This window comes from Pleurodeles waltl, chromosome 4_2 (assembly GCF_031143425.1).
Source record: "Pleurodeles waltl isolate 20211129_DDA chromosome 4_2, aPleWal1.hap1.20221129, whole genome shotgun sequence".
NCBI classification, from domain to species: Eukaryota; Metazoa; Chordata; class Amphibia; order Caudata; family Salamandridae; genus Pleurodeles; species Pleurodeles waltl.
Genome location: NC_090443.1, coordinates 557,312,875 through 557,335,320, shown reverse-complemented (window position 1 = coordinate 557,335,320; position 22,446 = coordinate 557,312,875). Strand labels below are relative to the sequence as shown.

Here is a 22,446-nt window from a genome sequence, read left to right as displayed (position 1 = left end):
AGCTGGGGCATACAAGGGAGGGTATTGGGTCTATGGTGATTTTGTGCATGTGAGGGTAGTGTGAGGTTTAACTGGGTGGTGGGGGTACATGCTGTGCAGGGGTACATGGTGGCCGGGGAGTGTTGTTGACTTACTAGAGTCCAGTCCTCCTGGTGTTCCTGTCAGACCCTCTGGGTGTAGGATGGCTAAGACCTTCTCCTCCCACAATGAGAACTCTGGGGGAGGTGGTGGGGGCCATCGCCAGTCTTCATGATGGCGATTTGGTGTTGTGATGCAATGGCCTGTACCCTCCCCTGTAGGTCATTTTACCTCTTCCTGATGTCGTCCCTTGTGCGTTGATGGTTTCCCACTGTGTTTACCCTGACAACGATTGTCTGCCATAACTCCATTTTCCGGGCTTTGGATGTATGTTGGACCTGTGCTCCACACAACTGTGGCTCCACTCTGACGATTTCTTCAACCATGACCCTTGTTAGAAATGGAGTCTTTGGTTGGCAATCAGGTTACCCCCTGTCCAAGCAAGGACCCTCACTCTATTAAGGGGAAGTCGCACACAATCCAAATTATTCTGTGCCCACCCTCTGGTAGCTTGGCACTGAGCAGTCAGACTTAACTTAGAAGGCAATCTGCAAAGTATTTGTGCAATAAATCATGCAATATAGAATATTTATCTGAGTAGAATAAGGTCAAAGCGATTAAGATTTGATAAGTGCAAGTTGAAATATCACTTTTGTAATGATAAATAGAGTATTTAGTTCTTAAAAACAATAAGGCCCTCACTATGACATTGGCGGTAAGTGCTGCTTACCGCAATGCTGACTGCCACCAACATACCGCAACGGTTTACCGCTTCGCGTATTATGACCCACACATAGAAATCCGCCACTATACAGACACACACACAAGTCCGCCAGCCCAAAGGCCAGTGATAAAATGGCGGTACCAAAACCCACACTGTTACGCCAACAGAAATACACCCCCATGCATTATGACCCACGAATCACAATGGCGGACATTCAACCGCGGTACACCATTGGCTGTACTGACCGCCGCGCTCAAAATACACACACACATATAAAACACCACCACATTGGACAATTGAAAATACACACACCTGACACACATACACACACCACACCCACACCCCACGCCAATATAAAACACACACTACCCACAACCCTTTACGAAAATAAAAATTGACAACTGAGAGAGAGACAAACCAGCAGCACCCATTAAATCAGATCCACAAAACACCATCACCCATACACCATCCACGTACCTCACAGCACTCACCCCAACACATCACCTCACACACCCTCACACACATCACTCACACTACACCCATAGCACCACAAAGACACCCCAGGTTCTCAGAGGAGGAGCTAAGGGTCATGGTGGAGGAAATCATCCGGGTAGAGCCACAGCTATTCGGATCACAGGTGCAGCAGACGTTCATTGCTAGGAAGATGGAGCTATGGCGGAGAGTCGTGGACAGGGTCAATGCTGTGGGACAGCACCCAAGAACAAGGGATGACATCAGGAAGAGGTGGAATGACCTACAGGGGAAGGTGTGTTCCGTGGTAGCAAGACACCAGATAGCTGTACAGAGGACTGGTGGTGGACCCACACCTCCTCCCTCACTACTAAGAACATGGGAGGAGCAAGTCTTGGCGATCATGCATCCTGAGGGCCTGGCAGAAGTAGCGGGAGGACTGGACTCTGGTAAGTCAAATCTTTACTACTTTAGCCCCCCCACCTGCATGCCATCACAAACCCCCACACTTACCCTCACTCCCATCTCTCCACCATCTCATATATTTCCCACCATCACAACCCACCCATCCCAATACCATGCCCTGCATGCTACACCAATGCATGGGCACCCATAAAAGACCTGCATGGACACCCATCACCAAAGCATGCACACTAGTGACAATCACTTAGCCAACCAAATCACAACTCACACAAGCCAAAGCGGCCTTGGTAATAACAACCATAGAGGGAAAAATACCCATGCACAAGATGTCACATGCAGAAACAATAACACTGCATTTACATCCCCACAGGACCCCCACACAGCGTCACCGGAGAGGAGGTGCCAGCAACATCCAGTCCCCCGACAGAAGAGGCCCACAGTGATGACAGCAGCTCTGCACGCCTGGATCAGGGTGACCAACCTGGCCCATCAGAGACCTCTGGACAGTCGGTGACCCAGGCATATTCCCAAACCACCACAGAGCATCCCCCTCAGGAAACACCACCACAACACCCACCCAGCTGGCCCATCCCTTTGTCCCCAGGAAACGTCAATCAGCAGTGTGTCCACCACTACAGGGACCCCAGGCAACCCTAAAAAACACAGGACGATTAGGGACCTGGGGTCAGTGGCAGTGGGCCCACAGTTCATGGGACGGAGGCACAGGATAATAAGGAAGCTGGGAGGACTGCTGTGTGACAGGGGGAGGACAGGCCCAGGGAACCGACTCTCCACGAGGCACTCATGAACATCCTGGGAGCGTACCACCATTCCCAGGAGACCATGGGCCAGATACTGGCCAAGCTGCAGGAGACCCAGCAGCTGTAGGAGGGACAGTACCTGGGGATCAGGGAGGGCCTGAGAGACATCCACACCACCCTGGTCACCATTGCAGGGGTGCTGGCAGACATGGTCAACACCATGAGGGAGGCAGTGGCACACCAACGGGCCCCTGACCCTAGCCACACCGATGAACAGCCCTCCACCTCCGCTGACGCTAGTGGACAGGAGGCCCGCCACTGGAACAACAGGCAACCAGCACCCGCCCCCTGCAGAAGGAGAATCACCACACAAAAGGTCCCTGTGATCCAGGCAGAAGCCAGAGAACATTGCCAAACCCCCGCCAGGAAATAAGACTCCCCTGAATGTCACCCTTGTGCCCCTCTCTGTCACCCTGTCCACCTTGAACTGCCATTGCTCCACTTCCTATGCCCCCTTGGACAATGCACCTGTGATACAAATAGACTGTACTCTAACCTGGACATTCCACTACCATCAACCCAGCCCATTGCAATACCTCCTACACTTATTATCAAAGAAATAAACACCCTTGGAACTAATACAAGTATGGAGTCTGTCAATTGATTGAAATATGTATTTTTTTAACAAGCTGTAAACATTGCAAATCAAATGTACAGTTACATATACACAGGTATGACCTGTAGTGGGCAGCAGTAAACACACCAGGAGCCAGAGTGGGGCACAGAAATCTGAAAATAGAGATGCCAAAGGGTACAGTAAGTGGCCATAGAAGTAGGAAAATCAGGCTGCCGTGTACAATATCCAACACAAAACTGCAATGGAAGGTGAAGTTACAGTGTCTTACCTATGTGTCACTGGAAGTACTGTTGAATTATAGTAGTCGTTGTCCACATCCTCTTCCTCTGTCTCCTCTTCGTCACTATCTACAGGCTCCACCGCTGCCACACGACCATCTCCAGCCTCATCCTCCTGCAGAAAAGGCACCTGGCGTCTCAAGGCCAGGTTGTGCAACATGCAACATGAAACGATGATCAGGCACACCTTCTTGGGTGAGTAGTACAGGGATCCACCTGTCAGATGGAGGCACCGGAATCTGGCCTTCATGAGGCCAAAGGTGCGCTCAATGATCCTCCTTGTTCGCCTATGTGCCTCATTGTAACGTTCCTCTGCCCTTGTCCTGGTATTTCTCACTGGAGTCAGCAGCCAAGAAAGGTTTGGGTAACCAGAGTCACCTGCAAATATCAAGGGATACCTGTTAGCCAGACACTCACCCTTAGGACCAACCCCACACCCATATAATTACATCAACTGTGTGGCGACCATGGGCTCACCTATTAGCCACACCCTGTGCCTCTGGAGTTAAGACATCACATATGGGATGCTGCTATTCCTCAAGATAAAGGCATCATGCACAGAGCCAGGATACTTTGCATTGACATGGGAGATGTACTGGTCCACCAAACACACCATCTGCACTTTCAGAGAGAGAAAGCTCTTTCGATTTCTGAACACCTGTTCATTTCTCTGGGGGGCAAAAAGGCAATATGTGTACCATCAATAGCACCAATGATGTTGGGGATATGTCCCATTGCATAGAAGTCAGACTTCACTGTGGCCAAATCCTCCACCTGGGGAAATACGATGTAGCTGCTCATGTGTTTCATCAGGGCAGACAACACTCTGGTCAGCACGTTTGAGAACATAGGCAGTGACATCCCTGATGCCATGGCCACTGTCGCTTGGAAGGAACCACTTTCCAAGAAATGGAGCACTGACAGGACCTGCACTGGAGGGGGATACCTGTGGGGTGGCGGATAGCTGAAATCAGGTCTGGCTCCAATTGGGCACACAGCTCTTGGAGTATGGCCCTATCAAGTCTGTAGGTTAGGATAATGTGCCTGTCCTCCATTGTCGCCAGGTTCTCCAGGAATCTGTACACGGGGTATGTCTCCATCTCCTATTCATCCTCAGCGGTTGAACTCTACAGTGAAAAACAGTGAGCAGATGGTATATTCAAACATAGACTCAGAATAATATGCTTTTCTTTTTTGACAGAAACAGTATGTGAACGTGTTGGTCCGTTGATGTGCCTATCTCTGCTGTGACGCAGTTAGGTGCCATGGCCTGTGCCCCCCTGAAATGGCGGCTGCCTGACCTGTGAGGAGGGACAAGTGGAAATGAGGTAATTACGCTGGCGTTGTGTGCCATTGCGGGAGGCGGTCGATGTCTGCCGCGAAACACAGCATTGGCTATCATTGGGGCCTACTGGTTCCAAGCGCCAATGGTGATGTACGCCGGTGGTGACAGTACACACCGCTGCGGACATGACCACCATTTTCTATCTGTTAACTCACTTGCTACCTGACCTTCAACAGGAGAGGGCTTACACTTCAAGTGCTTCTGTGACCTGTGTCTGGAAGCGACCATGGCTCGAGTGTCTGGGGAAAGGGCCCCTGCCTTCACTTCGGAGGAGTTGGAGAGACTGGTGGATGGGGTCCTACCTCAGTACTGTTTACTTTATGGTCCTCCAGACCAACAGGTGAGTACACTGTGAGGACGATGCGTGGGGCATGAGTGTATGGAGTACTGTGTGTGTAAGCCTTGTGTAGAGGGGGGCTGAGGGGTCCTGGGCAGAGTGCTGCATGTATGGTGGTCAATTTATGTGCGTAAGGGGATGGGAGGGATATGTTGGGCCATGAGTATAACAGCCCGGACGCTATGAATAATACCTTTTCTGCTGTATCTTTTTCTGCAGGTCAGCGCCCATCAGAAAAAGGGTATTTGGCGTGCCATCGCCAAGGAGGTGTGGACCCTGGGGGTCTTTGACAGGCGAAGCACCCACTGCCGCAAACGGTGGGTGGACCTGCGCCGCTGGGCAAGGAAGACGGGGAAGGCCCAGCTGAGGCTGGCCTCCCAACGAGGAAGGGGTGCCCGTCGTACCCTGACCCCCCTGATGTTCCACATCTTGGCCGTGGCCTATCCGGAGTTGGATGGGCAAGTGAAGGCATCACAGCAGCCACAAGGGGGTGAGTACAGATTCAGAATCATGACTTTGCGCATGTTAAGGTATTACCTGGGTGGGGGATGTGTGCTGTGGGTGCCCCAAGGCAAGTGCGAACATGGCAGGGTAGGTTCCATGATGGGCAAGCTCTTCCCCCCTTTTTGTTTTGTCACCCTGTCCTTGTGTGCATCAGCATCATCTGGCAGAGGAGCAGAGGCACTGGCGACGGAGGGAGCTGCATCGCACATGGGTCTGGAGGCCGAATCCACTGACGGTGAGGGCACCAGTGGGACGGAGGGCGAGGGGAGCACCACAACGGAGACAGGAAAGGACAGTACCGACAGCGACACCTCCTCCCATGGAAGTTCCCTGGCAGTGGCAGACACCTCTGTGCCCACCCCAACAACAGGTACAGCCGCCAACTCCCCGTAACAGCACCACCCTCCCAGCAGCCCCTCAGCGAGTTTCCCATGCACCGCCCTCCCCAGTCAGCCCTGCTGCCCTCAGTGAGGAGGTTATTGACCTCCTGAGATCCCTCTCTGTTGGGCAGTCAACCATCCTGAATGCCATCCAGGGTCCAGCAGGGCATTTGCAACAAACAAATGCATACCTGGAGGGCATTAACTCTGGCGTGGCGGCCCAACAGAGAACATTCCAGGCTCTGGCCAACTCACTGATGGCAGCCATTGTCCCTGTCTCCAGCCTCCCCCCTCCAACTTCCTCTACCCAATCCCAATCCCCTGAACCCCATCCTATCTCAAGCACACCTTCAGACCTGCATGCACCCAAATCAACACACAGAAGTGGCTCAGGCAAAAACAAGCACCATACTTCATACCACAGGCACTCATACAAGCATCATCCAGATGCAGACACACCAACATCCACTGCCTCCACTGTGTCCCCCTCCTCCTCATCATCCACCTCCCTCCCAGTAGCATCACTACTCACACCTGCATGCACTACATTCTCATCAACTACCTCCATCACCAGCACACCTATCAAAACACGCCCCTCACTGGCAGTCACCACCCCCACATCCATGCACACGTCCCATGTGTCCTCTCCCACTGTGTCTGTTCCCCCTCCTCCCAAAGTACACAAACGCAGGCACTCAGACACCCAACAGTCATCCTCCTCAGAACAGCATCCAGCCCATGCACCTGCACCCAAACACAGCAGACATACACCTCCTACAACCACTCCCTCTTACTCCACTCCCAAACCTTCATCCTCTTCCCCCCCCCCCCAGTGTCCCTAAGAAGCTTTTCCTCATCACCCTTGACCTATTCCCTGCCCCTCCTCCCTCTGCCTTCACTTCGGGCCAGGGTGGCCTGAACCCAGCCCAGCACCTCAGCCACCCAGTCCAAGGCCACTGTAGTTTCTGCAGCTACTGCAGGTGTGAGAGGCTCCAAAGAGGCACCTGTCAGCACAGCCACTGTGCCTGCACCACCTGCCAAGGGAAAGAAGGGGCCACCAGCTAGCAAGGGTAAGAAGGGGACACCAGCCAGCAAGGGGAAGGAGGCACCACCAGCCAGCAAGGGGAAGGAGGCACCACCAGCCAGCAAGGGAAGGAAGGGAACACCAGCTGGCAGAAGCAAGGAGGCACCACCATCTGCCAAGGGCAGGAAGGGAACAACAGCTGCCAAGGCCAATGTGAAAGGAACTGACACCACAGGCAGGATGGATCTGGTGCCTGGGGCTGGAGCGGCATCTGGGCAAACAACACCAGCCATGGCACTTCAGCCATCCAAGGCTGCAGGGGAAGGGCTGGAGCCTCCCCCCACCACTGACAACACCGCCGCCCGCCCCGCAACTGCCATCCACTGAGTAGCTGTCACCGCCGGTGAGCAGTGTGTAGTCGTGACTACATGGGCTATAGTGCGTCCTCGCCCCACCTCTGACAGCACTGCCACCTGCACCGCCAGCAGCACCACTGCCAGCAGCAGCAGCCCCAGTGAGAAGCTCTCCGAGGCTGCAGGGGAATGGCTGGAGCCTCCCCCCACCACTGACAGCACCGCCACCTGCACCGCCAGCAGCAGCAGCGGCCCCAGTGGACAGCCATCGAAGGCTGCAGGGGAAGGGCTGGAGCCTCCCCCCAACCACTGAAAGCACCGCCTCCTGCACCGCAGCCACCACCGCCACCTGCACCGCCAGCAGCACCACTGCCAGCAGCAGCAGCCCCAGTGGGCAGCCATCCGAGGCTGCAGGGGAAGGGCTGGAGCCTCCCCCCACCACTGACAACACCGCCGCCAGCCCCGCAACTGCCATCCACTGATTAGCTGTCACCGCCGGCGAGCAGTGTGTAGTCGTGACTACATGGGCTGTAGTGTGTCTTGGCCCCTGCAACACCTGTAGGTGTGACACCCAGATGAGAGACTGTGACCTTGCACTATCCAGGATGAAGCACACTGGGCACAAGGCCTCCTCCAGAACCAGTAGAAGAAGGCATCCACTCGCTCCCTCCTTGCCTGGATGAAGCACACTGGGCACAAGGCCCACTCCAGAACCAGTGGAAGAAGGCATCAACTCACCCCCTCTTTTCGTCGATGAAGCACACTGGGCACAAGGCCCCCTCCAGAACCAGTGGAAGAAGGCATCCACTCACCCCCCTTGCCTGGATAAAGCACACTGGCACAGGGCCCCCTCCAGAACCAGTGGAAGAAGGCATCCACTCACCCCCTCCTTACCTGGATGAAGCACACTGGGCACAAGGCCCCCTCCGGAACCAGTGGAAGTAAGCATCCACTCACCCCCTCCTTGCCTGGATGAAGCACACTGGGCACAAGGCCCCCTCCAGAACCAGTGGGCAAACCACCCACTAGGGTGACTGGCATTGCACTCCCCAGGACCAAGCAGTGGGAAAACCACCCACTTGAGAGACTGTGGCTTTGCACTCCCCAGGACCAAGCAGTGGGCAGACCACCCACTTGAGAGACTGTGGCTTTGCACTCCCCAGGACCAAGCAGTGGCACCCACTTGAGAGACTGTGGCCTTGCACTCCCCAGGACATTGCAGAGGGCATGTAGCCCCCTCCAGGAGCAGTGGCATTGTACCATCTTCCGGCTGAGGTGCCCCCCCATTCCCCATGCGTGTTTTCGACCTGATGCCCCTGCAGTGTTCTCTCCGTATCGAGGCAGGAGTAAAGTGTGGTCTTGGCCTATGTGTTTTGGCTCTGTGGTCCATGGACATTTTGGAGTGGACATTGTCCCTCCATTTGTATATATTGTATATACTGTTTATTGCTTTAAGGATGTATTTTTCTAAATGTATAATATTACACTCAATTTAATCAATTCCTTTTGTCCTTGTGTTATTCCTGGGGGATACGGGTGTATATGTAATGTTATTGCATCTGTTTGTGTGTATGGTGTTGGGGGTGGCGGTGTTGCGTGTTGCATGTGTATGTCACTCTCTTTTTGCCCCCCCCGTCCCTTGTGTGCTAGGTGCGGTACTCACCTTGGTCGTCTTTGCCTGTGTTTCTGTTCCTGGTGTAGGAGGAGGTATTCCAGAATGGGCAAGATCTGCAGTTCGAGCTCCATGGCGTCGTGGTTGTTCCCTGATTGTCCAGAGGTGAGTCATTTCCCTTCTGTGTACTGTTTCTGCCGTGCCTTTGATGACATTGGTACCGCCCTGGAAAAGCTGGTGGATTGGCTTGTTGTAATGATGTGAGCGGTGCATTGTCTTCCGCCTGGCTGTTGGCGGTTAAAGTGGCTGAATGTGTTGGCGGTTTCCACCGTGGTCATAATTCCATTTTTCGTAACGCCGGCTTCTTGGCAGTATTACCGCCGCTTTCTCAACGACCGCCAGGGTTGTAATGAGGGACTAAGGCCCATATTTATACTCCATTTGCGACGAATGTGCTTCAAAAATTTTGACGCACATTCGGCGCAAAACGTTCACCATATTTATACTATGACGCCCGACCCCCTGGATGTCAAAATTCCTCTGTGTGAGTCATTCTTTGGATGCGGGAAACTGCCTGGTGTTATTGACATGCAAGGTAGGCGTTCCCGCCCAAAAAATTACTTTAAGGCCTGTGCGCCTCATTTGTACTCCCATGTCATTTTGACGCACAGGAGGAGGCTGGCCTTAAAAAACTGTGCCCAGCCTGATGTGCAATGTTTTTTAACGCCTGGGTGAGGGCATGCGTTAAGGGACCTGTGGGCTCACTTCCATGGTCTCTGACCATGGAAGCAGTCCACAGGTTCCCTTCCCTGCCCCCTGGGACACCCCCTGCCACCCTCGCCCACCCCTGGAGGACACCCAGGTAGGTACAGGTAAGTTGGGGTAAGTATAATTTTTTTTTTTACTTATCCCAGGTAGGTACAGGTAAGATGGGGTAAGTATAATTTTTTCTTTTTTTTTTAAGTGGCATGGAGGGCCTAATTTGGCCCCCCCTACATGCCACTGTGCCCAATGGCTTGGCCATTGGGCAAGGGGGCATGACTCCTGTCTTTGGACAGGAGTCATTTCAATGGGGGTTGTGCGTCAAAAAATGGTGCACGTCCGGTTTGAGCCATGATTTTTTACTCTAACCTGACTTGCACCATTTTATGACGCACAACCCCCATTTTCCCCTACGCCGGCGCTGCCTGGTTAGAGTCATTTTTTTTTACTCTGACCAGCCCGCAGTGCCGGCTAACGTCAATCCTTAAATAAGGCGCCTGCATGGCGCGTAGGAATGGCGTTAGCCAGTGGTAAAAAAATGTATGCAAACCAGCGCCGCTGCTGGTTTGCGTCAAAAAGTATAAATATGGGCCTAGGTGTCTCATACAAGCCCAAAGTGCCTGGTTTGCGACTAAATTTATCTGCAAGGTACCGCAGAGGAGGAGATGCGTGGAAAATGGGGCGGTGTGTGTCGGTTTCTCCAGGCGCACACAGATGGTGCGTCAATGCTTTTTCACGCAATAAGGGATTTGCGTTGACCCCTGGCGCGCTGATGGGGGTCCTCTTCGGGTTGCAGGGTATTTGGAGGCCCTCGGGGATGATGCAGAGGAATCCTCGGTGTGCAGGGCGAAGTCACAGGAGCTGCGTCGATCCGGTGGGTGATGCAGGGAAATTTCTGTCACACGGAAGGCGCTGCGTCGATTCCTGCCGCAGGAAGTCGAGCTGCGTCATTCCAGATCGGCTATGCATCGATCCAGTGGGTCGTGCGTCGAAGTTCCGGTCACAATACTGGTGCTGCATCGATCTCAACTGGGGGAGCCAGGCTGCATCGTTCCGGTTCGGCGTGCAGTGATTTTCTCATCGCAGTGTAGGTTGTGCGTAGATTCTGGCAGGCTATGCGCCGATTTTCGCCGCACAAGGAGTTCTTTTGCAGAGATTTATTCTTTTTGGCCCTGAGATTTCAGGAAACAGGAGGCAGGCTCAATCCAAGCCCTTGGAGAGCACTTTTCAGCAGAGCCAGTGGGCAGCAAGGCAGCAGGGCAACAGCAAGACAGCAGTCCTTTTCAGCAATCAGTCAGGTGAGTCCTTTTGGCAGCCAGGCTGCTTCTCTTAGCAGGTTGCAGGTTCTCGTTCAGAGTTTCTTTCCCAGTAGGTATCTTGTCAAGAAGTGTCTGAGTTGGTAGGGTTAGAGGCCCTGCTTAAATATCGAAATGTGCCTTTGAAGTGGGGGGCACTTCAAAGAGTGGCTTAGAAGTGCACAAGGTCCACTTTCAGTTCCATCCTGTCTGCCAGAGTCCCAGCAGGGGTTTTCACAGTCCATTGTGTGAGGGCAGGCCACTGTCCTTTGACATGTAAGTGCCAGGTCTTCCACCCTCCCATCCCGGGATGACCCATTCTATATGCAGATGTGTGCAGGTGTGACTGAGCATCCTGTGTTTGGAGTTGTCTGAGTGAAATGCACAAGGGAGCTGTCAACTAACCCAGCCAGATGTGGATTGTAAGGCACAGAATGATTTAAGTACAGAGAAATGCTCACTTTCTATAAGTGGCATTTCTAAAATAGTAATATTAAATCCAACTTCACCAGTCAGCAGGATTTTGTATTGCCATACTAAATATGACCTAGTTACCCCTTTCAGATCAGAATCTACCACCCAAACAGTATATGAGTGTAGCCCTAATGTTAGCCTATGAAAGGAGCAGGCCTCACAGCAGTGTAAAACAAATGTAGGAGTTTTACACTGCCAGGACCTATAAACTACACAGATACACGTCCTGCCTTTTCCCTACATAGCACCCTGCCCTATGGGTTACCCCTTAGGGGTGACATATGTAGAAAAAGAGGAGTTTAAGGCTTGGCAAGTACTTTTAAATGCCAAGTAAAATTGGCAGGGAAACTGCAAACACAGGCCTTGCAAAGGCAGGCCTGAGACATGGTTAGCGGGCTACTTATGTGGGTGGCACAATCAGTGCTGCAAGCCCACTAGTAGCATTTAATCTACAGGCCCTGGGCACATGTATTGCACTTTTACTAGGGACTTACAAGTAAATAACCCACTTGGGTATGAGCCAATGCCACCATGTTTTAAGGGAGAGATCATATGCACTTTAGCACTGGTTAGCAGTGGTAAAGTGTGCAGAGTCCTAAAACCAGCAAAAACAGTGTCAAACCATGGAGGGAGGCAGGCATAACGTTGAGGGTGACTACCCTAAGGCTGTCAGGTCTAACATGTGTCCCCCCAGCTGAAAGTGGGGAGGGCTACCCAGCCTCCTGGGAGCTCTCATCACTAAGGCGAAATTAGCTGGAGAGACCAACAGCGTTGGTGTGGTCAATCCCCAGGCGATGCTCCACTGTAAAGTTCATTCCCTGTAGGGAAATTGACCACCTCAAGAGTTGGCACCTGCATGAGCCATCTGAAGGGCCTGTGGTCTGTCTGATCCCGGAAGTAAGTCCCAAACAGGTATGGTCTCAGCTTCTTCAGTGCCCAGAACACAGCAAATACTTCTCTCTCATTAGCACCCCACCTCTGTTACTGTGGTAGTAGTCTTCCGCTAATTAAGACTACTGGTTGGTGTAGGCCCTCCTCATTCAGCTGTGCTAGGACTGCCCCTATGCCATGCTCTGAAGCGTCTGTCTGCATGATGAATTCTTTGGAGTAGTCAGGTGCCTTGAGCACGGGGCTGTGCACATGGATTCCTTCAGGGAGTCAAAGGCTTTCTTACAGGCCTCTGTCCAATTCACCAATCAAGGTTGTTTCTTGGATATCACTTCTGTTAAGTGGGCTACTATGGTGCCATATCCCTTAACGAATCTGTGGTAATATCCAACGAGGCCTAAGAAGGCCCTCACCTCTGTTTGAGTTCTAGGTGGTTGCCAGGCCTTTATGTTTTCAATCTTGGCCGGGAGGGGCTGAACCTTTCCACCACCTACTAGTTGTCCCAAGTACACCACAGAACCCTGTCCAATTTGGCACTTACTGGCCTTGATGGTCAGGCCTGCCTGTTGCAGGGCCTGAAGCACCTCCTTGAGCTAGAGCAGGTGTTCCTCCCAGCTGGAACTATAGATGGCAATGTCGTCTAGGAAGGCTGCACAGAAGGCATCCTTGCCAGCTAGGACCCCGTTAACCAACCGTTGGAAGGTAGCGGGGGCATTTTTCAATCCAAAGGGCATCATTCTGAACTGGTAATGGCCCTCAGGAGTAGAAACAGTGGATCTCTCTTGAGCCCCTTTAGTCAATGTGATCTGCCAGTACCCTGACATGAGGTAAAATGCACTAATAAACTTGGCAGTGCCTAGCCTGTCTAGGAGCTCATCAACATGGGGAATGGGGTGAGCATCTGTCTTTGTGACAGAGTTGAGACCCTGGTAGTCCATGCAGAACCTAAGTTCTGGCTTGGTACCGAGAGCAGCAGCCTTGGGAACCAACACCACTGGGCTGGACCAGGGACTGCTGGACTTCTTGATCACCCCAAGAGCCAGCATCTTGGCCACTTTATCCTTGATGCTGGACCTCACTTTATCTGACACCCTGCACATTTTATTCTTCACAGGTGGGCTGTCTCCTGTGTCAATATCATGGACACACAAGTGTGTGAGTCCAGGAGTGAGGGAGAACAGGGAAGAAAACTGCTCCAACAACTCGTAGCAGTCTCCTCTCTGATCTAGAGTCAGGGAGTCAGAGAGATTAACACCCTCCACTGACCCATCACATTCCTTGGCAGAGAGGAGGTCGAGGAGAGGCTCACTCTCCTCTTCCATGCCCTCATCTGTCACGAGAAGCATGCTGACCTCAGACCTCTCAAAATGAGGCTTCAGTCTGTTGTGTAGAAGAGAACCCTTAGGAGGTGTCTGGGGTCTTGAGGTCCTCTCGGTAAGTGGCCTCTCCCTTTGGCTCCTTGAGTTTGAATGAGCCAGTCCAGCGGTTCTGGAGAACTCTAGGCTCTACTGGCTTCATCACCCATACTTTGTCCCCAGGTGAGAATTCTACCATGGTGTCCTTCTGGCCATATCATTCCTTTATCACCTCTTGACTGGCCTCGAGGTTACTCTTAGCCTGTTTCCAGAAGCGCTGCGTCTAGTTGCGGAGGGCCATCATGCAACTGACCACATCCTGGGGAGGTTTCTTTGGAGCTTTCTCCCATCCCTCCTTGACTATGCTTAGGGGTCTTCTGACAGGGTATCCATAGGAGGGGCACCTCCTTATAAGCAGAGAGAAAGCATGGCAAGAGGACATCCCACTTATGCCTCATGGCCTCAGGAAGGCCAGTGATCATGCCTTTCGGTGTCTTGTTGAACCTTTCAACAAGCCCATTGCTTTGAGGATGGCAAAGGGTGGTAAACCAGTAGGTTACCTCACATTCATCCCACAAGGACTTCATGTACTCTGACATGAAGTTTGTGCCTCTGTCAGACACAACCTCCTTTGGGAACCCTACACCGGTAAATATCCCCATTAGAGCTCTGGTCACCACCGGTACAGTCACTGTCCTTATGGGGATTGCCTCTGGATAGCAGGTGGCATGATCCACCAAAACCAGGATAAGCCTGTTGCCTAGGGCGGTTTTGGGGTCCAAGGGACCAATGACATTGATGCCCACCCTTTCAAAGGGGGTGCCAATGAAGAGGAGTGGGATCAGGGGGGCATTGAGCCTTTTCCATGTCTTTCCACTAGCATGGCAGGTTGGGAAGGACCTACAGAAATTATCTGAGGCTACCCGCATTTGAGCATTTGAGGCCAATAAAAGTGGGTGACAAGCCAGGCAAAGGTCTTGTCTTGCCCCAAATGTCCTTCTAGGGGGAATGTCGTGAGCCAGGCTCAGTAGGAAGGCCCGATAGCACTGGGGGACCACCAGCACACTTGCTGCACTAGAGACTGGTACCTTAGGCTCACTGTAGAGGAGATTCTTCTCCAAATTTATGTGGTGAACGCCTGTTGCCTCAGAACCTCAAGAGTAGGGCACTCCTTTTGTGCTTTACAGAATTCCTTCCTAGTTGGTCCACCCTCCACTTGCCAGCCAGCAAGCTTAGGCAGGTTACCAAGTGCGGCAATATCCTCCCCAGTTGGCTCAGGGGCCTCTACTTCTGGGACCCCCGTCAACCACAGCAGGAATATCTGGGGCTGGTTTCCCGTGTGTAGGAAAGTAGCCTCTTTCTAGCCTTGTTACCCCCACTTTTGGCCTGTTTGTGAGTATAAGTCAGGGTGTTTTCACTGTCTCATTGGGATCCTGTTAGCCAGGGCCCAGTGCTCATAGTGACAACCCTATGTTGTCAGTGTGGTTGTTATGTGTCACTGGGATCCTGCTAGCCAGGACCCCAGTGCTCATAAGTGTGTGGCCTATATGTGTTCCCTGTGTGGTGCCTAACTGTCTCACTGAGGCTCTGCTAACCAGAACCTCAGTGGTTATGCTCTCTCTGCCTTTAAATTTGTCACTAACAGGATAGTGACCACTTTCACCAATTTCAATTGGAATACTGGAACACCTTTATAATTCCCTAATATATGGTACCTAGGTACCCAGGGTATTGTGGTTCCAGGAGATCCCTATGGGCTGCAGCATTTCTTTTGCCACCCATAGGGAGCTCAGACAAACCTTTACACAAGACTGCCATTGCAGTCTGAGTGAAATAACGCACACGTTATTTCACAGCCATTTTCACTGCACTTAAGTAACTTATAAGTCACCTATATGTCTAACCTTCACTTGCCGAAGGTTAGGTGCAAAGTTACTAAGTGTGATGGCACCCGTGCACTAGCAAAGGTGCCCCCAAAGAGTTCAGGGCCATGTCCCCGGACTTTTTGAGTGCAGGGACACCATTACACGCGTACACTACATGTAGGTCAATACCTATATGTAGCTTCACAATGGTAATTTTGAATATGGCCATGTAACATGCCTAAGATGATGGAATTGTCCCCCCATTCCAAATCTGGTATTGGGGAGCCAATTCCATGCATCCTGGGGGCTCCACTATGGACCCCCAGTACTGCCAAACCAGCTCTCTGGGGTTTTCTCTGCAGCTATCGCTGCTGCCACCCCACAGACTGGGTTCTGCCATCCTGGGGTCTGGGCAGCCCAGTCCCAGGAAGGCAGACCAAAGAAATTCCTCTGAGAGAGAGTGTTACACCCTCTCCCTTTGGAAATAGGTGTTAAAGGGTGGGGAGGAGTAGCCTCTCCCAGCCTCTAGAAATGCTTTGAAGGGCACAGATGGTGCCCTCCTTGCATAAGCCAGTCTACACCAGTTTAGGGAACCCCCAGACCCTGCTCTGGCACAAAACTGGACAAAGGAAAAGGGAGTGGCCACTCCCCTGTCCATCACCACCCCAAGGGTGGTGCCCAGAGGTCCTCCAGTGTGTCCACATTCACCCCCTTGTCTAACACCATAAAGAAAGTGATTCATAAGAGATCGGCCATCCTTTGCAGTGGAGGAGATGAGATTCCCAAACCCCTCTTCGCCTTTATAAGGATCACCAACATTAAGGACATGTTGGTTCACACCCAACCACTGCCTGGTACTTTGCCTCCTAGACAAAGGGCGCTCTTGGACCTTCCGCCAGTTGTAGGTCATTTCCCTTGTGGGAATTGCAACGTGTGCACACTAACAAAACGTTTGGACATCTTTGAACTAGAACCAATAGAAACATGGCGACTATTGAAACATACCAACTGCAATACTCGCAACTGTATTTATTTGATCACATGCCCATGCAATTTACGCTATGTGGGCATGACCACCAGAGCAGTGAAAATGAGAATAAGCAAGCATCGCAGTAATATCAGATGCGGCCGAACCACAACCAAACTTCACTACATGGAAGTTAATCATAGCCCAGATGACATGTGGTGGATTGTTTTACAGACTAGCTTACAAAAGGGCATGAGATCTCTTTTCGAACTTGAACAACGCTGGGTGTATAAATTAAACACACATGTTAAGGGGTTGAATGATGACATCCCCTGGATCAGCCTGTAGCAAAGATAACTATATGCATGTTTTGGGGTCACATCATATCTCTCCCCTACAACTCTTGATCAGAACATCCTGATTAGCTTTTTTCTAGAGTTGCACCGGGGCTCGTCATGCTCCCCTTTTGCTTTCTGCACTTTTCACACAATTGAGTATTAGTGCTTACTTTTCTTTGGTGACTTGGCATAAGTTTTTGGAAATTCAACCGTGATGTCTTCATTCCGCATTCTGACCGGCTCAGATTACTTTGATAACGCTGTTCGCCTCTTTTCCACTGGGTGCTGAACTACAGTTCTCTTTCTTTGACTACTGTCTGCCAGTACGATCAGAATCCGTTCTCCACACACGCTGGGCTCCGTTACTTGGTAACGCGAGCGTCAGCGTGACAAGCTCACTTCTGGGTAGTGGGTTTTTCTGCCCAGCACACCGCGGCTTCCCCATTGATTCGGAAGCGCGGCCAGGGGTAGGTTACCCGTCCAGGTCGAGGAGCGACACAAGTGAGTCAAACTGAACCGCTGTTTTTAATTCACAGAATAACACCGATATTCTGCTTTTTACTGTCTTTGACTTTCCCAATGGGTGTATTATATTTGCATCCGCTTTAGGACAGTAGCGTTTATTTGGTTCTTCAGAATCTTAACAAACATATGTGGGAGCTTTTCTCCCGAACCGGATTAAGATTTTTGTGTTTAAGTGACTAACCAATAATAGAGGAGCAGCTATGATACTTCTAGATTGATAAAAATGTTATACTCTGCGTAATCTTTTGCACTGTGAGGACAGCATTGTCTGAGGACGTCTAATAAAGTTTTGACTAACAGTCCCGCCCGACCTAGGGGATATATATAATAATTTTTCCATTTCACTTGATTACACTGTTGGCGGAACTGTTGTGAGAACCCTACAGACTATTCTTATGTATGCTTAGTATCTCTCCATTGTCCGATCCTTGCATCATTGTTTCTCACCATGACTCATGACATATGGTTGGTTATTGCTGTCTCATTTTACTATAGCCATTGTGTTTTGAATAATGCTACTTTACAATAATGGGCATTTTTGCAGTTTGTTGTTTTTTGTTCGCTTCACTATTAGAATTTTTGTGCCCGGCCTTAGGCCTATGCTGTCCCATGAAGCACGTTCCTCAAAAGGGAGGGTAAGATAATACTCACCTTGCATGCATTAGTGTGCCACTACTTGCACCATCACCGCGTGCTTCACAGATTGACACAGTTTTTCCTTTAGCATAACTAATGAAATCATCCCAGTATAAGTATATTTAGACTGTAGTACCACCAAGTGACCTGTGTTCATTTGATTACAGGGCGACATATAGGAATAGCACGTTCGAGTTACACCAGACGAGTGTAAGTGACTGGAGACATTATAACTGACAGTTTGAGGTTATAGGAGTCTATTTAGTTTGTAAGAGGAGAAGTATATATCCATTTGGTCCTGAAGAAGCATCACGGGATCCGGTTGGACCATAGAGACGCGAAACATGTTGACCCTTTTCCAGGGATGGTCTGGTAGTCCCTTACCTCCCTTTTCCCAATAATTGTGATAGAGAGTGATTGATCATTATCTCTATTTCACTCTCCTAATTGTTTTTAATCTTGGCCTTCACCCTCCATAGATTAATAAAATTGTTACGCTTAGGTTTGGGTCTTGAGACAATTTTAGCTTCTAGTGTGTCTCTCCTTTTTTCCTTTTTCTGCCAAACTCACTCTTGGGGTCTTGGCGTCATCGGGAAAAGATCTCCGGCAAAGAGCCTCCCTACGGGGGGTGCCCGTCAGACATTGCAGCGCCGGTCTGACGAGGAGCATATCCGATGATGAAGCATGACACCCAGTTGGGTGTGTGAGGACTCTTGCTCCTAGAATTAGGACTCCACTGAGTTCTTTCTCCTGTCATTTTCTTTTGGAAAAGTGTATCATGATTATTGTCCCAGACCTCTGCCATCTTGTTCCAGAGGTGTGAGTGCACTCTGGAGGCCTCTGCGTGGCCAGTGTCAGCAGGTGACGTCAGAGACCCCTCCTGATAGGTGCTTACCTGACTAGGTGGCCAATCCTCCTCTGAGGGCGATTTAGGGTATCTCCAGTGGGCTTTTCCTCAGATTACGACTTGCAAGAATTCATCCGGGTTCCTCTCCACTTCTCTCTTTGACATCTGCCAAGGATCGACCGCTGACTGCTCCAGGACGCCTGCAAAACTGCAACAAAGTAGCCAGAAGACTACCAGTAACATTGTAGCGCCTAACCCTGCTGACTTTTTTTACTGTTTCCTGGTGGTGCATGCTCTGGAGGCTGCCTGCCTTCACCCTGCACTGGAAGCCACAAAGAAATTTCCTGTGGGTCAACTGAATCTCCCCCCTGCTTCAGCAGGCACCAAACTTCAGCTTCACTGGTACTCTGGGTCCTCTCTCATCCTGACGAGTGTGGCCCCTGGAACACAGGTGGTGGACCCAAGTGACCCAGACTGCCCAGTGGTCCAACTCTCCAAATTTGGAGGAGGTAAGTCCTTGCCTCCCCTCTCCAGACAGTAAACCTGTGCACCAAGTGAACTGCAGCTACAAGTGCTTCTTTGCACATTTCTAAGAAATCCTGCATGCACAGCTGAGCCTAGGTTCCCAACACTCCGTCCTGCGATGCTCAGCTCCTTGAGTTGATCTCCGGTGTCGTGGGACCTCCCTTTGCAGTGTTGAAATGACCACCGTGTTCAGTCTTCTTGAACCTGTGTTCAAGGACTTCGCAGGTGCTTACTTCTGGTGCATGGGCTCTCTATGTTGCTGAGGGCCCCCTCTGTCTCCTCTCCCAAGTGGTGACATCCTGGTCCTTCCTGGGCCCAGACAGCACCCTTTTTTATCTAGCTCTGACTCTTGCAGCTAGCAAGGCTTGTTGGTGGTATTTTGCCAAGAAAACAACTCTGCATCCTCCAGCACGCCATGAAACATCTTCTGCACAAAGAAGAACTTCCTACCTCCTTCCGTTTTTGCAAAACCTGCAGCTTCTTCCAACCGGAGGCAGCCATTTTGCACCTTCATCTGGGGTTTAGTGGGCTCCTGCCCCCCCTGGACATTTTAGTGACTCTTGGACTTGGTCCCCTTCCTTTGCAGGTCCTCAGGTCCAGGAATCCGTCTTCGGTGCTTTGCAGTCTGTTGTGGTCCTTGCAAAATCCTTTCTCACGACTTTAGTGTTAGTACTTTACTCCTACTCTCTAGGGTCTTGGGGTGGGATATATTTTACACCCTTAGGCCCATATTTATACTTTTTCAGTGCTGCATGTGCGTCATTTTTTGATGCAAAAACTGAGCTAACTTGCAAAATACAATTGTATTTTGTAGGTTTGAGCCGTTTTTGCATCAAAAAGCGACACAAATGCGGCGCTAAAAAAGTATAAATATGGGCCTTAGTGTTTTCTTACACTCCCACTGACCCTCTACAGACTACACTAGCCTAGGGGTCCATTTGTGGTTTGCATTCAGGTTACCCCCTGTTCAAGCAAGGACCCTCACTCTAGTCAGGATAAAAGAGAATCACTCTCAGCAAACCCCTGCTTACCCCCTTCGTAGCTTGGCAGAGCAGTAGGCTTAACTTCAGAGTGCTAGGTGTAAAGTATTTGTACCAACACACACAGTAACTTAATGAAAACACTACAAAATGACACAACACCAGTTTAGAAAAATAGGAAATATTTATCTAAACAAAAGAAGACCAAAACTCAAAAAAATCCACAATCCACAAGTCAAGTTATCAATAAAAATGCAAAAAGAGTCATTAAGTACTTTTAAACACACACTAACGCAGTCAGCGTGAAAAAGTACCTTGGGCGTGTCAAAAATAACCATGGGTGAGTGCACGTCAAAAAGGGCTTGCGATGCGTTGATTCCACTCACGAGCACGACCGTGCGTCGTTTCTTCTTTCACCGGGTCGGGGCAAGTCGTTTCTTCTCTCCGCAGGAGAGCGGTGCATCGATCCGATCAGCACTCTCAGGTCCGGGCAGGCCATGCGTTGTTTTTCCACGCACAACGGTACTTGAGTCAGAAATCCAGCCGCACGATGATCCGAAAACCCCGCAGCCCGGGTTGTGATCTCCAGCCTCCATCAGCGATGCTGCGCATCGTTTCTCCTGCTCTATGCGTCGATTCTCCGGTCGTGTTTCCTGCGAGCATCGTTTCTCAGCTGTGGAGCCAGCGGCGCGTCGTTTCTTCAGCCGCAGATCGGAGTTGCATCGATCTTTTCCCCGCACGGCGCTCTATGCGTGGATTTCCTTGTCTTTAGGCTGCCAGCTTCTCCTTTCAGAGTCCCAGGAACTGGATGGGCACCACAGGGCAGAGTAGGAGTCTCTCCAGAGACGCCAGGTGCCTGCAGAGAGAAGTCTTTGCTGTCCCTGAGACTTCAAACAACAGGAGGCAAGCTCTAAATCCAGCCCTTGGAGATTTCTTCTCAAGATGGAAGGCACACAAAGTCCAGTCTTTGCCCTCTTACTCTGGCAGAAACAGCAACTGCAGGGTAGCTCCACAAAGCACAGTCACAAGCAGGGCAGCTCTTCAGCTCTTCTCCAGGCAGAGGTTCCTCTTGTTTCCAGAAGGGTTTTCTAAAGTCTGTGATTTTGGGTGTCCTTCTTATACCCAATTTCTCCTTTGAAGTAGGCCTACTTCAAAGTAAAGTCTCTTTTGAATGTAAAATCCTGCCTTGCACAGGCCAGGCCCCAGACACTCACCAGGGGGGCAGAGACTGCATTGTGTGAGGACAGGCACAGCCCTTTTAGGTGTAAGTGACCACTCCTCCCCTCACTCCTAGCACATATGGCTCATCAGGAAATGCAGACTACACCCCTGCTCCCTTTGTGTCATTGTCTAGTGTGAGGTGCAACCAGCCCAACTGTCAAGCTGAGCCAGACAGGGAATCCACAAATAGGCAGAGTCACAGAAATGGTATAATATTTCACTGTCAGGACATATAAAACACATTACTAGATGTCCTACCTTAACCATACACTGCACCCTGCCCTTGGGACTACCAGGGCCTACCTTAGGGGTGTCTGACATGTAAGAAAAGGGAAGGTTTAGGCCTGGCAAGTGGGTACACTTGCCAAGTGGAATTTACTGTTAAAACTGCACACACAGACACTGCAGTGGCAGGTCTGATACATGATTACAGAGCTACTTGTGTGGATGGCACAACCAGTGCTACAGGCCCACTAGTAGCATTTGATTTACAGGCCCTGGCACCTCTAGTGCACCTTACTAGGGACTTATTAATAAATCAAATAGGCCAATCATGGATAAACCAATCAACCATACAATTTACACAGAGAGCATATACACTTTAGCACTGGTTAGCAGTGGTAAAGTGCTCGGAGTTCAAAAACCAACAGCAACAGGTCAGGAAAAATAGGAGGCAGGAGGCAAAAAGATTGGGGATGATCCTGCATAAGCAAAAAAGTCCAACATGGAGGGATTTGCACTAAAACAATGCCTCCTCAAGGAAGGTTTTAAGTTGGAGAAGCATGTTTTTCTAAGTTTTGAAACACTGAATGTGTGCTACACGTGCAACAACACCTCCAAT

General features: G+C 50.8%; 1 protein-coding gene across 1 annotated transcript in view; it reads right to left on the bottom strand.

Annotated features, from left to right (window-relative positions):
* F13B (coagulation factor XIII B chain) overlaps nucleotides 1-22,446 on the bottom strand; it is a 251,497-nt gene that overhangs the window by 115,332 nt on the left and 113,719 nt on the right. The window lies entirely within an intron of this gene.